Source organism: Scyliorhinus torazame, chromosome 9 (genome assembly GCF_047496885.1).
Source record: "Scyliorhinus torazame isolate Kashiwa2021f chromosome 9, sScyTor2.1, whole genome shotgun sequence".
Lineage (NCBI taxonomy): Eukaryota > Metazoa > Chordata > Chondrichthyes > Carcharhiniformes > Scyliorhinidae > Scyliorhinus > Scyliorhinus torazame.
The window spans coordinates 65,317,782-65,334,191 of NC_092715.1; positions in this window are offsets into that span (position 1 = coordinate 65,317,782).

A 16,410-nucleotide genomic window follows, 5' to 3' on the forward strand; every position below is an offset into this window, starting at 1 on the left:
CTCGCCAAAGCCCCCCCCGACCAGCGGCATCTCTCCCTCCACCCGACTGTGGAGGCGCTGGACACAGTCCGCAGCCACCACGCTGGGTTCACAAAAACTGAGAGCACATGTGTAATGCGCCGTCGGGAACTCAGCCTATCGGGGGCGGAGCATCGGGGAAGGGCCTTCAGGTATCATCCTGAAGCTGTCCCAATGGCGTGCGCCGTACTCCTCGATGACACCGATTTGGAGGAGGCGGAGCATCCAAAAACAGCCGCCACCCCCGATTCTGTTGTAAACAGGGATTCTCCACCCAATCGCCGATTGCGATATCGGCGTCAGGCAACGGAGAATACCACCCAACATTTCTGAAAGGCTCAGCACTCCTTTTTGCAGCTATTTTGTTAATTATACTGCTGCAAACCTCCTGATCTCTACTCACTAATCTTCAACTTTAAGATACCCAGTGAGATATGGTGAGAGATTACCCCAAATGCAGTTTTATGAAATTTTGTGTTTCAAGTGGAGGTATTGAAAGACCTCCCGCCGGGTCAGAGAATCGCCGGGGGTCAGTGTGAATCCCGCCCCCGCCGTCCTCCGAATTCTCCCACCCCCCCCCCAAAAACCGGGGTGGCGTGAGTCGCGCCGCCCGCCTCGGAGAATGGCAGGGTCCGGCACGACTCAATGGGCCCCGGGGCCGCCCGAATGCTCCGGCCCGCAATGGGCCTAAATCCCGCCCACCTGTAGCCAGTTCCGCCAGTGTAAATTGCAGTTGGTCCCTTATCGGCGGGACCTGGCGGCGCTGGCGGCCTCCGGGGCTATTGGGGGGTCGCGGGGGGATCTGGCCACGGGAAGTGCCCCCACCGTGGCCTGGCCCGCGGTCGGGGCCCACCGATCCGCGGGCGGGCCTGTGCCGTGGGGGCACTGTATTCCTTCTGCACCGGAGGCCGTGGTCATCCGCCATTCCCGGTGTGGAAGTGATTCCATGTGCGCATGCGCGGGGATGACGTCAGCTGACGCTCCCGCACATGCACAGACCCGCGCCGGCCAGCGAAGTCCCTTCGGCCCCGGCTGGCGTGGCGCCAAGCCCCTTTCCCGCCGGCCGGCGGGGTGCAAACCACTCCGGGGGGGGGGCTAGCCCGTGAAGTAGGGTGGCCCGACGCCGGAGTGGTTCATGCCACTCCGTCCCGCTGGGACCCCCCGCCCCGCCGGGTAGGGGAGAATCCCGCCCAGGAATAGGAGTTCAAAGGACACTTGAACAAACAGTTTTTATATTGTGAGCGCTTCACAGGGTCACAGAATTCATAGAATCATAGAATTGGCTGGGATGATTTGTGTGTGGGGAGTAGAATGCTTATATGTGTCTGCAGCTTGTCAGCCTCTCAAGTGTCAATCCCGACTCCAGCAAATTAGACGCCGATGCTAGCCCATTAACTGTCGGAGAACGCCACCGATTCACTCCGTCTCTGAAACCGAGGCCTCTTTAGGCTTTATTAACTGCTTTCTCAACCTGTCCTGCCCACCTTCAATGACTTGTACACATATACACCCAGCTCCCTCTGTACCTGCACCCCTTTAGAATCGTATCCTTTATTTTAGATTGCTGCTCCATTCTCTTCTGACCAAAATATATCACCCCACATTTCTCCATATTCCAACCTCATCTGCCACCTCTCCACTCATTCCACCAACTTATCTAAATCCTTTTGAAATTCTATCCTTCTTACAGTTTACAACGCTTCCAAGTTTCGTATTGTCTGCAAATTTTGAAATTGTGCCCTGTACACCAAGTTCTACATATCAGTAAAAGCAAAGCTCCCAACATTGGCCCATGGGGAATGACCTCCGCTACAAACCTTCCTCCAAGCCCAAAGAAAAATCCATTACCCACTACGATGTTTCATGTCACTCTCAGTCAATCAATGTTGTATTCTGTTACTGCTGTCCCTTTTACTCCATGACCTCGACATTTGCTCACAAGTTTGTTTTGCGGCACTTTATCAAATGCCTTTTGGAAATCAATGTTCACAACATCAACAACATCAGCCTCATCAACTCTTTGTTACCACTTCAAAAAAACTCCCAAAATTTGTTTTTGACATTAAGGGCCAATTTAGTGTGGACAATCTACCTACCCTGCACATCTTTGGGTTGTGGAGGTGAGACCCACGCAGACACGGGGAGAATGTGCAAACTCCACATGGACAGTGACTCGAGGCCAGGATCAAACCTGGGTCCTTGGCGCTGTGTGGCGGCAGTGTTAACCACTGGGCCACCGTGCCGCACTCCAACAAATTAGTTAAAAACAATTTTCCTCAATGGAAATCCATTCTGGTTTTTCCTTAATTAACCAGCATTTGTCCATGTGATGATTAATTTTGTCCGAAATTATTAATTCTAAAGGTTTCCCCACCACTAAAGTTAAATGGACTGGCCTGTCGTAGCTTGGCTTATCCTTACAGGTTTTTGTTTGAACATTTTTGAACGGGGGCAGTACGGTAGCACAAGTGGCTAGCACTGTGGCTTCACAGCGCCGGGGTCCCAGGTTCGATTCCCTGCTGGGTCACTGTCTGTACAGAGTCTACACGTTCTCCCCGTGTCTGCATGGATTTTCTCCGGGTACTCTGGTTTCCTCCCACGGTCCAAAGATGTGCAGGTTAGGTGGATTGGCCATGATGAATTGCCCTTCGTGATCAAAAAGGTTAGGAGGGGTTATTGGGTTACGGGGATAGGGCTTAAGTGGATCGGTGCAGACTCGATGGGCCGAATGGCCTCCTTCTGCACTGTATGTTCTATGTTCTCTCAGTATTCCTAGATGCATCTCATAGAGTCCCGGTGCTTTATCAACTTTTATTATGGCAGCTTATTCAATAACTCCTCTTTATTAACTCTTTATAAGAGTTAATTTTTAACTCTTATCGTGACTGAATTACCTTCTCTTTCATCATGGCCTGGGTAGCATCTTCTTCCTCGGTAAAGACTGAGGCACTTAAAACCTCAGCCTGCCCCCTGCCTTCAGATGGAAATTACTTTCTTGGAACTAATTCCAACTAAGATTGAAGTGTTCAAGATTGCACTGAAAATGGGACTTGTGATAGCAAATGCTTTATGTGCGTTAACTGTGTTAAGATGGGTATCAAAACGACAAGATGTACAACAGCTTTTAAACAATGTGTGAATATCCAGGAGCTAAGCAATGAGGAAAGTTGTAGGAAAAAGAAAAACAGTTGATTAAAATAGGTATTTTTAATATGAACACAATAGTCCACAATGGCCACAGTATGTAAGACATATTGTATTGAAATATTCTTTGTGGAATCTGAGTTCAAAGTATCAGATATCATTTTTCTTGAATAAAAGCAAAACACTGGTGGATGCTGGAAACCTGAAATAAAAACAGAAAATGCTGGGTAAACTCGGCAGGTCTGGCAACATCTGGAGAGAGAGAAACAGAGTTAACGTTTCGAGTCCATTCACCCTTTGACTGAACTGAGAAGGGTCAAAGGACTGGAAACGTTAACTCTAGTTTCTCTCTATCAATGTTGCCAGACCTGCTGAGGCTATCCAGCATTTTCTGTTTCTATGTACCTTTTCTTGAATTGTCTTCACTTAAATCACTGTGCTAAAAATCAGTCCATTCCATGTACCTGAATGGTATATATAGCAATGAAACAAAGCATTCAGTCCATACTCCACTATTAGTTTTTTTTTCCTTTTTTCCAATTAAGGGGCAATTTAGCATGGCCAATCCACCTATCTTACACATCTTTGGGTTGTGGGGGTGAAACCCACCCAGACACAGAGAGAATAAGCTAATATCAGTTTTAATGTCAGTTTATACTCGGGTCTCCCATTTTTTCCTTTGTAATAACAATCTTTATTAGTGTCACAAGTAGACTTACATTAACGTTGCAATGAAGTTAGTGTGAAAAGCCCCTAGTCGCTACACTCTGGCGCCTGTTCGGGTACACTGAGAGAGAATTCAGAATGTTCAATTCACCTAACAACATGCCTTTCGGGACTTGTGGGAGGAAACCGGAGCGTCCGGAGGAAACCCATGCAGACACGGGGAGAACGTGCAGACTCCGCACAGACACTGATCCAAGCTGGAATTCAAACCCAGGTCTCTGGCCATGTGAAGCAACAGTGCTAAACATTGTGCTACTGTGCCGCCCTATTAGTGGCTCATCCTCATCTGACATTACGATATATGCTTCGCCTTTTGTTGGAGATCGGACTGGTCGCTCAACTTCAGCTGACATGACAATACATGCTTCGTCTCTCATTGTAGAACTGAATGACGATGTAGCCACCTGTTCTTCCTGCAAGTCTTTTTGGTGGATGATGTGTTAGGCAGGTAGGTTCGATGTGGACTGCACTCGATGCAGGGAAGCTAGAAACAGAGTCTAACACTGGAGAAGATCCAACACTGTTTTATTCAATGATAGAACTAATATACATATTCAGCTGTGGGTCGGCACTACACTGAACTGACTGGAGACCTTGTAGTAGCCTGACCAGACTTACTAGCTACCGCATGGTGTTTGCACTTGCTAGCTCATGGACTCTGACTGTCTCAGTGGCTGGGTCCCGAGAGAGCGGGAAACCTAGTGCCCTCTGGCTTTATAGTGGTAGTGTCCTGTCTGGTGATTGGCTGCACTGTGTTGTGTGCTTACTGGTCATCCTGTGTGTCAATCACTGCCTGTCTGCATCTCATTATATACATGAGTGGATATTATAACATCTCCCCCCATTTCTTTTTAGATAAATAAATACTAAGGTGTGCGTGCGTATATATTTATATATATGTATATGCCTGATTATATACAAAAGGTGCCTAAATGAACGTATATACATAGGAAGGTGTCGATGGTGCAGATACATGGCAAACTAAACAATATTTACAGAGGTTTAATCGATGAAGTCACAAAATGTACAAAAGTTCAGTCTACAGATTCAATCTTTGTGGTGGGCGACGAATTCTTGTTGATCGCCGCAGAGGTGGATCAGGAGCCGCCTGCACGTGGACAGGCGAGATCGCTGCCATCGCGGTGGTCGCATGGGCCGGCAGGATTGCAGGTAGATCGGTGGCCTCATGGCAGGGTACGTCCGGAGGAAGCATCGTAGGCGGCGGGGCACTTCGGTCAGGTAGCGGGCGTGGAACTCTTCGCAGTGCCCGTCTGTTGCACCGTAGCAGGGAGCCATCAGCCATGCGGACAAGGAATGATCTTGGGGCCACTTGTTTGATCACAACAGCTGTGGCTGACCAGCCGCCCTCAGGCAACTGGACATGAACATGATCAGTTGGGGCCAGCTCGGGTAGATCCGTGGCATGAGCATCATATGTGGCCTTCTGTTGGGCCCGTGACTGCTGCATTTTCTGTAAGACCGTGAGATGGTCAAGGTCTGGAACATGGATGGCTGGAACTGTGGTCCTCAGAGTGCGATTCATGAGCATCTGCACGGGAGACAACCCAGTGGACAGTGAGGTTGCCCTGTATGCCAGCATCGCCAGGTTGAAGTCGGAGCCTGAGTCTGCAGCTTTGCACAGCAACCGCTTGACAATATGGACCCCTTTCTCGGCCTTCCCATTTGACTGCGGGTAGTGGGGACTGGAAGTTGTAGGACTGTGCAAAATCAGACCATTCCTGGCTGTAAAAGCAAGGACCATTGTCGCTCATTACTGTGAGCGGAATTCCATGCCTGGCAAACGTTTCTTTGCATGCTTTGATTACCACCTTCGACGTGAGGTTGGATAGTTTCACCACTTCTGGGTAACTGGAGAAGTAGTCGACCAGGAGTACGTAGTCACGCCCCTTGGCGTGGAAAAGGTCTACACCTACTTTGGACCACGGAGAGGTCACGATCTCGTGCTGTTGCAGCGTTTCCTTGGGTTGAGCTGGTCGAAACTTCTGACAGGTAGGGCACTTGAGGACTGTGTCGGCAATGTCCTGGCTGATGCCTGGCCAATAGACCACCTCCCGAGCTCTACGTTGGCATTTCTCGACCCCAAGGTGACCCTCATGGAGTTGGCCCAGCACCATAGCACGCATGCTCTGAGGAATTACGATCCTGTCGAGTTTCAGAAGGATTCCCTCCACCACCGTCAGGTCATCTTTTACGTGATAGAACTGGGGACATTGTCCCTTCTGCCAGCCATTGGTAAGGTGCTGCATCACACGCTGCAGCAGAGGATCCTTGGCCATCTCCTCACGAATTTGGACCACCCGTGCATCAGAGGCCGGAAGGTTGGTGGCACACAACTGCGCTTGCGCTTCTATGTGGCAGATGAAGTCACTTTGTTCACACGGTGTGGTAATGGACCTAGATAGGGCATCTGCAACGATCAGCTCTTTGCCTGGCGTGTATACAAGTTCGAAGTCGTAGCGACGTAGCTTAAGAGGAATTCGCTGTAATCGAGGTGTCATGTCATTTAAATCATTCTGGATTATATGGACTAGAGGCCTGTGGTCCGTTTCTACCGTGAATTTTGGCAGGCCGTAAAAGTATTTGTGAAACTTGACTACCCCTGTCAGGAGGCCCAGGCACTCCTTCTCAATCTGAGCGTACCGTTGCTCAGTGGGCATCATGGCCCTGGAGGCATACACCACTGGAGCCCAGGACGCGGAGTCATCCCGCTGAAGGAGCACCGCCCCAATGCCATCCTGGCTTGCATCAGTCGATATCTTGGTTTCCTTGGTTGGGTCGAAGAACGCTAGAACCGGGGCTGTGGTGAGCTTTGCTTTCAGCTCACGCCATTCCTCTTCATGCGTGGGCAGCCACTGGAATTCCGTCGACTTCTTGACGAGATAGTGGAGGGCCGTGGTGTGGGATGCCATATTGGGAATGAATTTCCCGAGGAAGTTGACCATCCCGAGGAAGCGGAGGACGGCCTTCTTGTCCTCGGGGTCTTCATGGCGTTGATCGCCGAGACCTTGTCGGCATCTGGCCGCACGCCCTGCTGTGAGATGTGGTCACCCAGGAACTTAATGCCCGATTGACCAAATGAGCACTTGGCCCTGTTGAGCTGGAGACCATGTTCATGAATTCTCTGGAATACCTTCTTGAGGCGAGCATGTGTTCCTGGGGCATTGTGGACCAGATAATTACGTTGTCAACGTATACTCGCACCACCTCGATGCCCTCCATCATCTGCTCCATGATGCGGTGAAATACTTCGGAGGCAGATATGATCCCAAAAAGCATCCGGTTGTAGCAGTAGCGACCGAACGGGGTGTTGAACGTGCACAGCTTGCGACTGGACGCGTCCAGCTGTATTTGCCAAAAACCCTTAGAGGCGTCCAGCTTAGTAAAGAATTTGGCATGAGCCATCTCACTGGGCAACTCTTCACGTTTTGGTATCGGGTAATGCTCCTGCATCATGTTGCGGTTTAGATCCTTCGGGTCAATGCAAATGCGAAGCTCCCCTGATGGCTTCTTTACGCTGACCATGGAGCTGACCCAGTCTGTTGGCTCTGTGACCTTCGATATGATGCCCTGGTCTTGGAGGTCCTGTAATTGCTTCTTCAGATGATCCTTGAGGGGCGCCAGCACCTGGCATGGTGCATGAATTACTTGGGTGGCGTTTGGCTTGAGCAGGATTTTCTATCGGTACAGGAGCGTGCCCATTCCATAGAATACGCTGTGGTACTGCGTGATAATGTCATCTATGTCGGCTTGTAAGTTTCCATCAGGCGAGGCCGTCGCCGGTGATGATGACATGGTGTGGACGTGCTGAACCAGGTTCAGGAGCTTGCAGGCTCGAGCACCGAGCAGGGATGCTCTGTCAGGCCCGACGATTTCAAACCGCAGTGTTGCCTTGATCGCCTTGTTGGATACCCCTAGTTGACAGGAGCCACTGGCAGCTATGGCATTGCCATTGTAGTCAAGGAGCTGGCAGGCCGGTGGAAGAATGCTTGGTGTGGCGCGGATGGTGTCGAGGTCGGATTTTGAGATGAGGTTCGCTGATGTGCCGGTATCCAGTTTAAATCGGATGCAAGCCTTGTTAACTGTGAGGACAGCACACCGCTCGTCGTTGGGATCTACACTGAGGATCGAGAGGCGTTTCGCCGTTGTGGTGGAAGGCAGCGCATGTGTAGTTATGATGCCCACCCGGTATGGGGACTTGAGGCACTCAGCATCAGGGTCTGTTGGGCTATCGGGATCGGAATCTGGCATGCCTAGTTGTACTGAATGGACATTTCTGCGCCGCAGCTGGGATCGCTGGCTGCTGAGCGGTGGAGCAGATCTGCAAAGGGCTGCGTAGTGGCCAAGCTTGCCACACTGAAGACACCGGCGTCCTTTTGTCGGACATTGTCGCTTTAAATGGGCGGAGCCACAATTCGGACACGTCATGACGCCGACGTCAGCGCATTCCGTGCGCCATCGCGCATGCTCAGTGAGGTCGGTCGACATACGCACCTACGCAGTCGGATTGTCGGCCTCGTCATCCACTCGGTCGTGACACGCATGCGCAGGGACCTGGGAAAAGCGCGTGAAACGGCCACTCTCCTCGATGCTCAGGCCCTGCATTTGTGCAATGGCCTGCACCCGTTCCACCTCTTGGGAGGCCAGCTTTGCAGTTTCTGCCGCCCTGATGTGGGAGTAACGATTCTTAGCATTCTCATGGACAACGCACGTCTCGATAGCGACAGAGAGGGTCAATTGTTTGACTTTCAGGAGCTGCTGCCGAAGGGAGTCGGAGTGGACCCCAAAAACGATCTGATCCCGGATCATGGAATTAGCCATCGAGTCATAGTTACGTGACTGCACTAGGATGCGGGGATGGGTCACGAAGGACTGAAAAGGTTCATCCTTACCCTGAAGCCTCTGCTGGAAAACGTACCGTTCAAAGCTCTCATTCACCTCAATGTCGCAGTGGCTGTCAAACTTCAGCAGGACAGTTTTTAATTTTGTTTTGTGTTCACCGTCAGAGAACGTAAGGGAGTTGTCGATGTGGATGGCGTGGGCCCCCGCGGTGGAGAGAAATAGCGCGATCTTCCTGGCATCCGATGCTGCTTTGAGGTCGGAGGCCTCGATGTACAAGAGGAACATTTGCTTGAAGATCTTCCAATTGGCGCCGAGGTTGCCGGATATGCGGAGCTGCGGAGGAGGCTGGATGTTTTCCATTTCACTGGATGGTTGCTTGCTGTTCAATGCTGATTCACTCGAGGTAGGTCCGTCAAGATCAGTATCACTCTGGTACCATGATGTGTTAGGCAGGTAGGTTCGATGTGGACTGCACTCGATGCAGGGAAGCTAGAAACAGAGAAGATCCAACACGGTTTTATTCAACGATAGAACTAATATACATATTCAGCTGTGGGTCGACACTATACTGAACTGACTGGAGACCTTGTAGTAGCCTGACCAGACTTACTAGCATGGCGTTTGCACTTGCTAGCTCGTGGACTCTGACTGTCTCAGTGGCTGGGTCCCGAGAGAGCGGGAAACCTGGTGCCCTCTGGCTTTATCGTGGTAGTGTCCTGTCTGGTGATTGGCTGCACTGTGTTGTGTGCTTACTGGTCATCCTGTGTGTCAATCACTGCCTGTCTGCATCTCATTATATACATGAGTGGATATTATGACAGTGGACTGGCCTCGAGTATTGGGGAATGCAATGCAGGAACCATTCCATAGGCTTAGGATGATTCATCGTACTTCTCTGGAGCCAATTTCTCCAAAATGGGGATTATTTCTTCAATTATCAGTTGGCTGTTCACAGTTGATTTGCTCTCAGTCAATTCATCTGCTATTGCAATCTCACTTTCAGCCTCTGAACACGCCATCTTAGAGCTTTCGATTCGGCTTCCGGCGGGGGAAGAGAGCGGTCGCGGGTGGAGGAGCTCCTGAAGGGGAACAAAGTTGCGTCCCACTCCTCGCCAAGAACTTGCAGCCAAGCGCGCAAATTCACCCCCCCCCCCCGCCCCCCCCCCCCACTTCCCCCGCAACAAGAGACTGGGGATGAAGAAAAAAACAGATTCCAAAGCTCAGGAGAGCGCAGGGTAAGACTAGCGGCGGCCCGGACCAAGGCAAGGATCAAAGCGGGGACCAAGCCAGCAGCAGGGACCGAGCCAGCAGCAAGGACCGACCTCCCCCACCGCCTCCCCCTGGTGGCGACCACCACGAGGCAGGAACAAAGAGTGACTCCCGGCCAGAAGCCTCTCACTCTCTCTCGACCTTGGGTGAGTGAAGTAAAAGAAAAAAAGAACTACCCATTTTGCAAAAACAAAACTTTGAAAAGAAAACTTTTAAAGAGAAAGACATTTTTTTTTCACCTTTTAAAAAAGAAATTCTCTTGAAAAGAATTTTATAAAATAAAAACTTGTAAAGGAGAGAAAGGAGGGGAAAGAAGAAGGGGGGGAAATGGGGGAAAAGAAAGGGAAGAAAAAAAAGGAGGTGGGAAAAAAGGGGGGGGAAAGTGTCAGAAGGGAGCCAAAGCAGAGGGAGAAGGGGCACCAAATGCAGACGAGCTAATCAGCGCACAAAGCGGCAGAATGGAAGGTTCGCCACAACAAAAAGAGCTGGGCAGACAGGAGCATTTTCCACCTGGGCCAGGGGGGGACTGGAAGGCAGCCTTTGCCGAGGCGCTGAGGGAGCATCAGCAGGAAAACAAGGCAGAGGCCAGAGCCGACATCGGGGCCGCAGTGCAGGCAGCAATGGCCAAGGCCCTGAGGAGATGCAGCAGGCCCTGGGTAGAGCAGAGGAGAAACTGGAAGCCCAAGAGGAGAAACTGGAAGCCCAAGAGGGACCATTAAGGAGCTGGAGAAAGCCGCGACTGACATGACCGACCGGATCACGGCCCTAGAGAAAGAGGTGGCGAGACTGGGCACAACGCAGAGGAGCCTGAAGAGCAGAGTGGGCGGTCAGGAAAACCGCTCGAGAAGGCAAAATGTCAGGATAGTGGGCCTACCAGAGGGGATCAAGGGTAGAAACCCCACGGCATACGTTGTCACGATGCTGGGCAACTTAGTGGGGAGGCAAACTTTCCCCAACCCACCAGCAATGGACAGACACACCGGTCGCTGTGCCCGAAGCCCAAGGCAGGGGACCACCCGAGGGCAGGTAAAGCTAAACTGCACCGTTGCCAAGACAGGGAAACAATCCTGCGCTGGGCCAGGCAAAACAGAACCTGCAAATGGGAAGGATACTTCATTCGGGTTTACGAGGACATTGGAGCAGACCTCGCCAGGAGAAGGGCTTACTTCAATAGAGCAAAAGCAGCTCTTCACAAGACGAAGTGCGTTTTGGTATGCTGTACCCAGCGAAACTCTGGGTCACATACCAAGGAAGAGAGTATTTCTTCACAGCCCCCGCTGAAGCAAACAAGTTTGTCGAGGAACACGGGCTGGAAAACCAACAGCGAGGGTAGCAATAAGGGGCTCCTGGCAAGGGGCAACAACACGCTGACGCGGGGAGGTGGGGGGGAGGGGGGAGGCAACGCCAGGCCCCCTCACCCCCGCCACGGTGAGCGCACCCTGAACAAAAAGCAAACCACTGTCTGAGGGACCGCTTCAGGTGGGAGACCAGGCCCCAGCATGAGAGAGCGAGAGAATCGGAGAAGGGAGAGCAAGCGCGAGGAGTACAGGATAGGATGGGGGAAGAGCGGGCAAAAAACCGCAGAGGCCGGGCAAGGGAGAAGCGAGACAGTAACCCCCGAGAGGGGGGCCACCGCACTAGCAGGAAAGCTGGCGGCGAGGGCATGCAACAAAGCAGGGCCGCAGCGCGCCCCCAATAGGGGGGAAGGCGCCAGGTAGGGTGTGAGGGGGACCACTCAATAGAGGCATGAGAGGAGCAGGGAAAAGAGGGAGACAGGAGGGGTATACGGGAGAGGGGGGTAAAAGTGGCGGAAATGGAGAGACCGGGGGGGGGGGGGGAGGAGACACAGGGAGGGGGAGACCGAGGGGAGGAGGGGGACAGGGAAGGAGGGACAAACAAGGCTTGAAAAGGAATAGCAATAGTGCTACAAAGTGCCACAACCAAGAGCCCACTTAACAAGAACCCGTACGAGTAGGTTCTTCCCAGAGGTGGAGGATAGATGTGAACGTTCCCAAGGAGGCCCGGCCAACCACGCCCACATGTTCTGGTCTTACCCCAGACTTGCAGGGTACTGGACAGCCTTCTTGGAAGCAATGTCCAAAGTGGTGGGGGTGAGGGTGGAGCCATGCCCGAAAGTGGCGGTCTTCGGGGTTTCAGACCAGCCAGATCTATTCCTGGGGAGGAGGGCGGATACCCTTGCCTTTGCCTCCCTGATCGCCCGCTGTAGAATCCTGTTCGGCTGGCGGTCAGCAGCACCACCCAAAGCTGCAGACTGGCTGTCCGACCTCTCAGAATCTCTCCAAATGGAGAAAAGCAAATTCGCCATCCGAGGGTCAGACAACGGCTTCCACAGAACGTGGGAGCCATTCACCCAATTGTTCTGAGACCTGTTTGTGGCCAACGAACAGGCAGAACAATAGCCAGGTAGCCAAGAATCAGGGGAAAGTAGCCAAAGCATGAGAGGGAGAGATAGACCAGGAGAGCGGTGGGGGGAGGGGGGAGAGACAGCCAAACCTAAGAAGAAAGAAAGGCGAACCACGGGGGGCGGTGGGGGGGGGGGGGGGGAAGGACAGGGAGAAAGAGAGGAGAACCAGGGAGGTCGGGGGGGGGGGGGGGCAGGAAAATGACAGCCAGAAGGAGGGCATGGGATACGATAACAAACTTGGTATCTCCAGGAACAGGGAACAAGGAGAATACAGGCGAAAGACGGGAGGAACGGCTGAAGCGGAGGTGAGTGCGAGACGACAACGGCAGCGAGATACGTCCGGGAGAAGCAAGTGACAACACCAAACCCATTCGAGTATTGCCCACTGTAATTGTTTCTCCTGCGCCCAAATGTATATTTACCTCCCCAGTCTCCAGCCCCCCCTCCCTCCCTCCCCCACAAACAGTCGCCTACTTATGTGTTGTAAATAATTTTGCCAGTTGTTCAGAGTTGCTGCTGTTGAGCTGGTGCACAATACCCTACCAGTTATTCTATTTTATTTTTTATTATTACTTTTTTTTTGTATGTTTGGGTGTGCCCTTCTCTTCTATATACGTATATATATTTCTTATTCTGTGTACAGAACGGTAACACAGTTCAATAGACCTTCATTTCCTTCCTCTTCTGGCTCATCATCTGATTCTTCACTTTCCTCATCGGAATCATGAGCGAATTAGCAGCAAGTCTTGCTGCAGAACCTTCATCCAGCTCTCCCTGCTCTGGAACTTCAGGAGGAGTAAAGAAATTGAAGAAAGAGTCATTTGGTACAGTTTTCATAATTGTTCGACCAGTTGCCCAACCTTTATGCTTCTGCCTCATTTTAATGTTTTTCAAAGTGACATTTCTTTCTTTCTTCCAGTCGATCTGGCCCCCTGTGAATCCCAAGATTTTTCGTTCATCAAAGAAGAAAAATCTGACTCATCAAGCTGCGACTCCATCTGGTATGCTTTTGTCATTACCTCATTTGTGAATGGCAGACCCGGTCTGCCACTTAAAATGGCTGCCCGTACTGAGTGCCTATGGCGCTGGCATCTTCTTCCAGATTGGCGGCAAAATGTTTCAGGTTGAGCATATTAATCTGCTGTGCAGCTAGCTCACTTGCATGACAAATCTTGATAGCGTTTTCTAATTGAAGTTCTTCTTCCCACAATAGCCTCTCACGTACCTTATCATTTGATATCTCAAACACAATCTGATCATCGACAACTTTAATGTACTAAAATTGCACGACTGCAACTTTAATCGCACATTGGTTAAAAAAACTATCAAAAGATTTGTCTGCCTTCTGGGTACGTGTTCAAGCGTTTCATTTTTCTTCGGGGAGCAAAGTACTTTATTGCTTCATCGAAGCTCTTGATTTTCTCATCGCTGTCAAATGCGAAGGCACTATAAACTTCTATTGCTTGAGGACCTTCTACCATGAGCAGCAATGCAATACGCATCTTGTCAGGCTGTGCCTGCAGGCTAAGGGCTGCAACACAGAGTCTGAATTGCTGCTTAAAAACATGCCAATTCTTGTCTACATTACCGGTGACTTGAAGCTGGTGAGGTGCCTTCAAATCTTCCATCTCTAACGTCAGTGCATTGAGTTCCAGTTGCCCGTAGTTTACCAGGTAGGTGGAAGAATTTTCTTTTTTCTTTCCTCGGCCTGTTTTGTCCTGTCATCTCCGTAATTATCTTCATTTGTTCTACACTCTTGGTACCATGTTATGTTCTGTGTTATGTATGCAGAACATCTTATTCTTTGACTAATAAGATATTTTATTAACAAGATGAACACGTGGAAATTTAACTAACGAACTTGACACAAACAGTAATGAATAAGTGAATTCAGTGAATTCTCCTGGAGCTACTTCTAGTGCAACTAGCCTCCAGTATGGCTTATTACCAACTGCCGGATAGCTCGGGTAACATGGTGGATCTCTATCGCCACCTGCTGGTTGGAGGTCGTCTTGATAATTATATACATGAATAGGTAACTATGTACATTACTGTGCACATGCATATCATCACGGGTCCAACAGGATGGTAAAAAGCAAGCAGTATCCAAGTCCATTGTGGATGGAGACCAGAAGTGAGTCTTGTGCTATTAAGAAAGTTGACCACAATCACATGGATGAAATCAAAATCTAATGACAGCCATTGACACAAGATTTGCACTATTTGATAAATTCATGATGAAATTTCAAACAGAAAAACTACAAATATTTGGGTGCTCAAGTTTCCTCCCACAGTCCAAAGATGTGCAGGTTAGGTGGGGTTACAGAGATAGGGCAGGGAGTGGGCCTGGTTAGGGTGCTATTTCAGAGGGTCAGTGAAGACTTGATGGGCCTAATGGCCTCCTTGTTTTAAATAAATTTAGAGAGCCCAATTCATTTTTTCCATGGCCAATCCACCTACCCTGCACATCTTTGGGTTGTGGGGCGAAACCCACGCAAACATGGGGAGAATGTGCAAACTCCAGACGGACAGTGGCCCAGACCTGGGATCAAACCTGGGACCTCGGCGGCGTGAGGCAGCTGGCTAATGGCCTCCTTTTACACTGTAGAAATTGTCTCTTCAACATTATCCAGGGAATAAGTTTCCACCGCCTTATCAGGTGGAGTGTTCCACACCCTGACAGTGAAAGAATATCCTCATCTCCCCATTTGATCTTTTGACTGATCTTAAATCATAACTTTCTTACTAAACCTATGACAGAAGGATTTGTCTTTCTCAATCTTCACCATCAAAATCTCTTAATCTTAAACCTCTATGGGTCACCTCTGTGGTGATGTGCCTGTGAATAATATTGCATGCACTCAGCAGGGTGATCTCCCACCAGAAGGCGACATCAGACATCAGTCATGTGACGTCCTATCAGCAGAAGGTTGTAAGGCACAGTTGCACGTAAGGGTAGTTCCAGGAAAGTCTATGTAACTCAATCAGTAACTTGCTCTGTATGGTATTCTGATTGTTACCTTACCACGTGTACATCAATAAACCATCAGTCTCGTTAAGTCACCAGCAGTTCTGTCGAATAACTGCAAAGACAAGGTCACGGAACACAACAACCTCCGAAGTGCCAGTTCAAAAGAGAACAATCTAAGGAAACATGGTGGTACAGTGTTTAGCATTGCTGCCTCACTGCGCTGAGGTCCCAGTTTCAATCCCGGCTCTGGGTCACTGTCCATGTGGAGTTTGCACATTTTCCCCGTGTTTGTGTAGGTTTCGCCCCCTCAACCCAAAAGATGTGCAGGGTAGGTGGATTGGCCACGCCTATTTTAGCACGCTCTTCTAAATACTCCGCAATCTCATCTTTAATAACGGGCTCTAAAATCTTACCAACAGCCGAAGTCAGGCTAACCGGCCTATAATTTCCTGTCTTCTGCCTCCCTTCCTTTTTAAACAGAGGCAGTACATTAGCCATTTTCCAATCCTCTGGGACCCTCTTTGCCTCACCAATGCTGCCACAATTTCCTCAGCTATCTCCTTCAGAACCCTGGGGTGCAGTCCATCCGGTCCGGGTGATTTATCAACCTCTGCCCCCTGACTCTCGAAGTTCTGGCATGCCACTAGTGCCTTCCACTGTGAAGACTAATAGGGCACTGCCTGAGCCATCCATGGACGCAGAAAAATAAAAGAACCTTCAATTGTGATGTGACAGATTCGGGGAGGCTCCAGAGAGGGTGAGGGGGTAACACAGTGCCTGGCACGAGCGAGCCCTGCACCCCACTGCAGAGAGCCTCATGTACACCCTCCACTCCCGACATCGGCCAGTCGCCCTCCAGGCCCGGGTCCTTCACCACACTGGGTGCGGCGGACGATACGGGCCCACCAACTAACCCAGGGCCTGCCTCAATCCTGCTACCAAGATTATCGAAAGGTGGGATCTCCTCGGGCTCCTCCTGGAATCCCGGGCCAGTGGG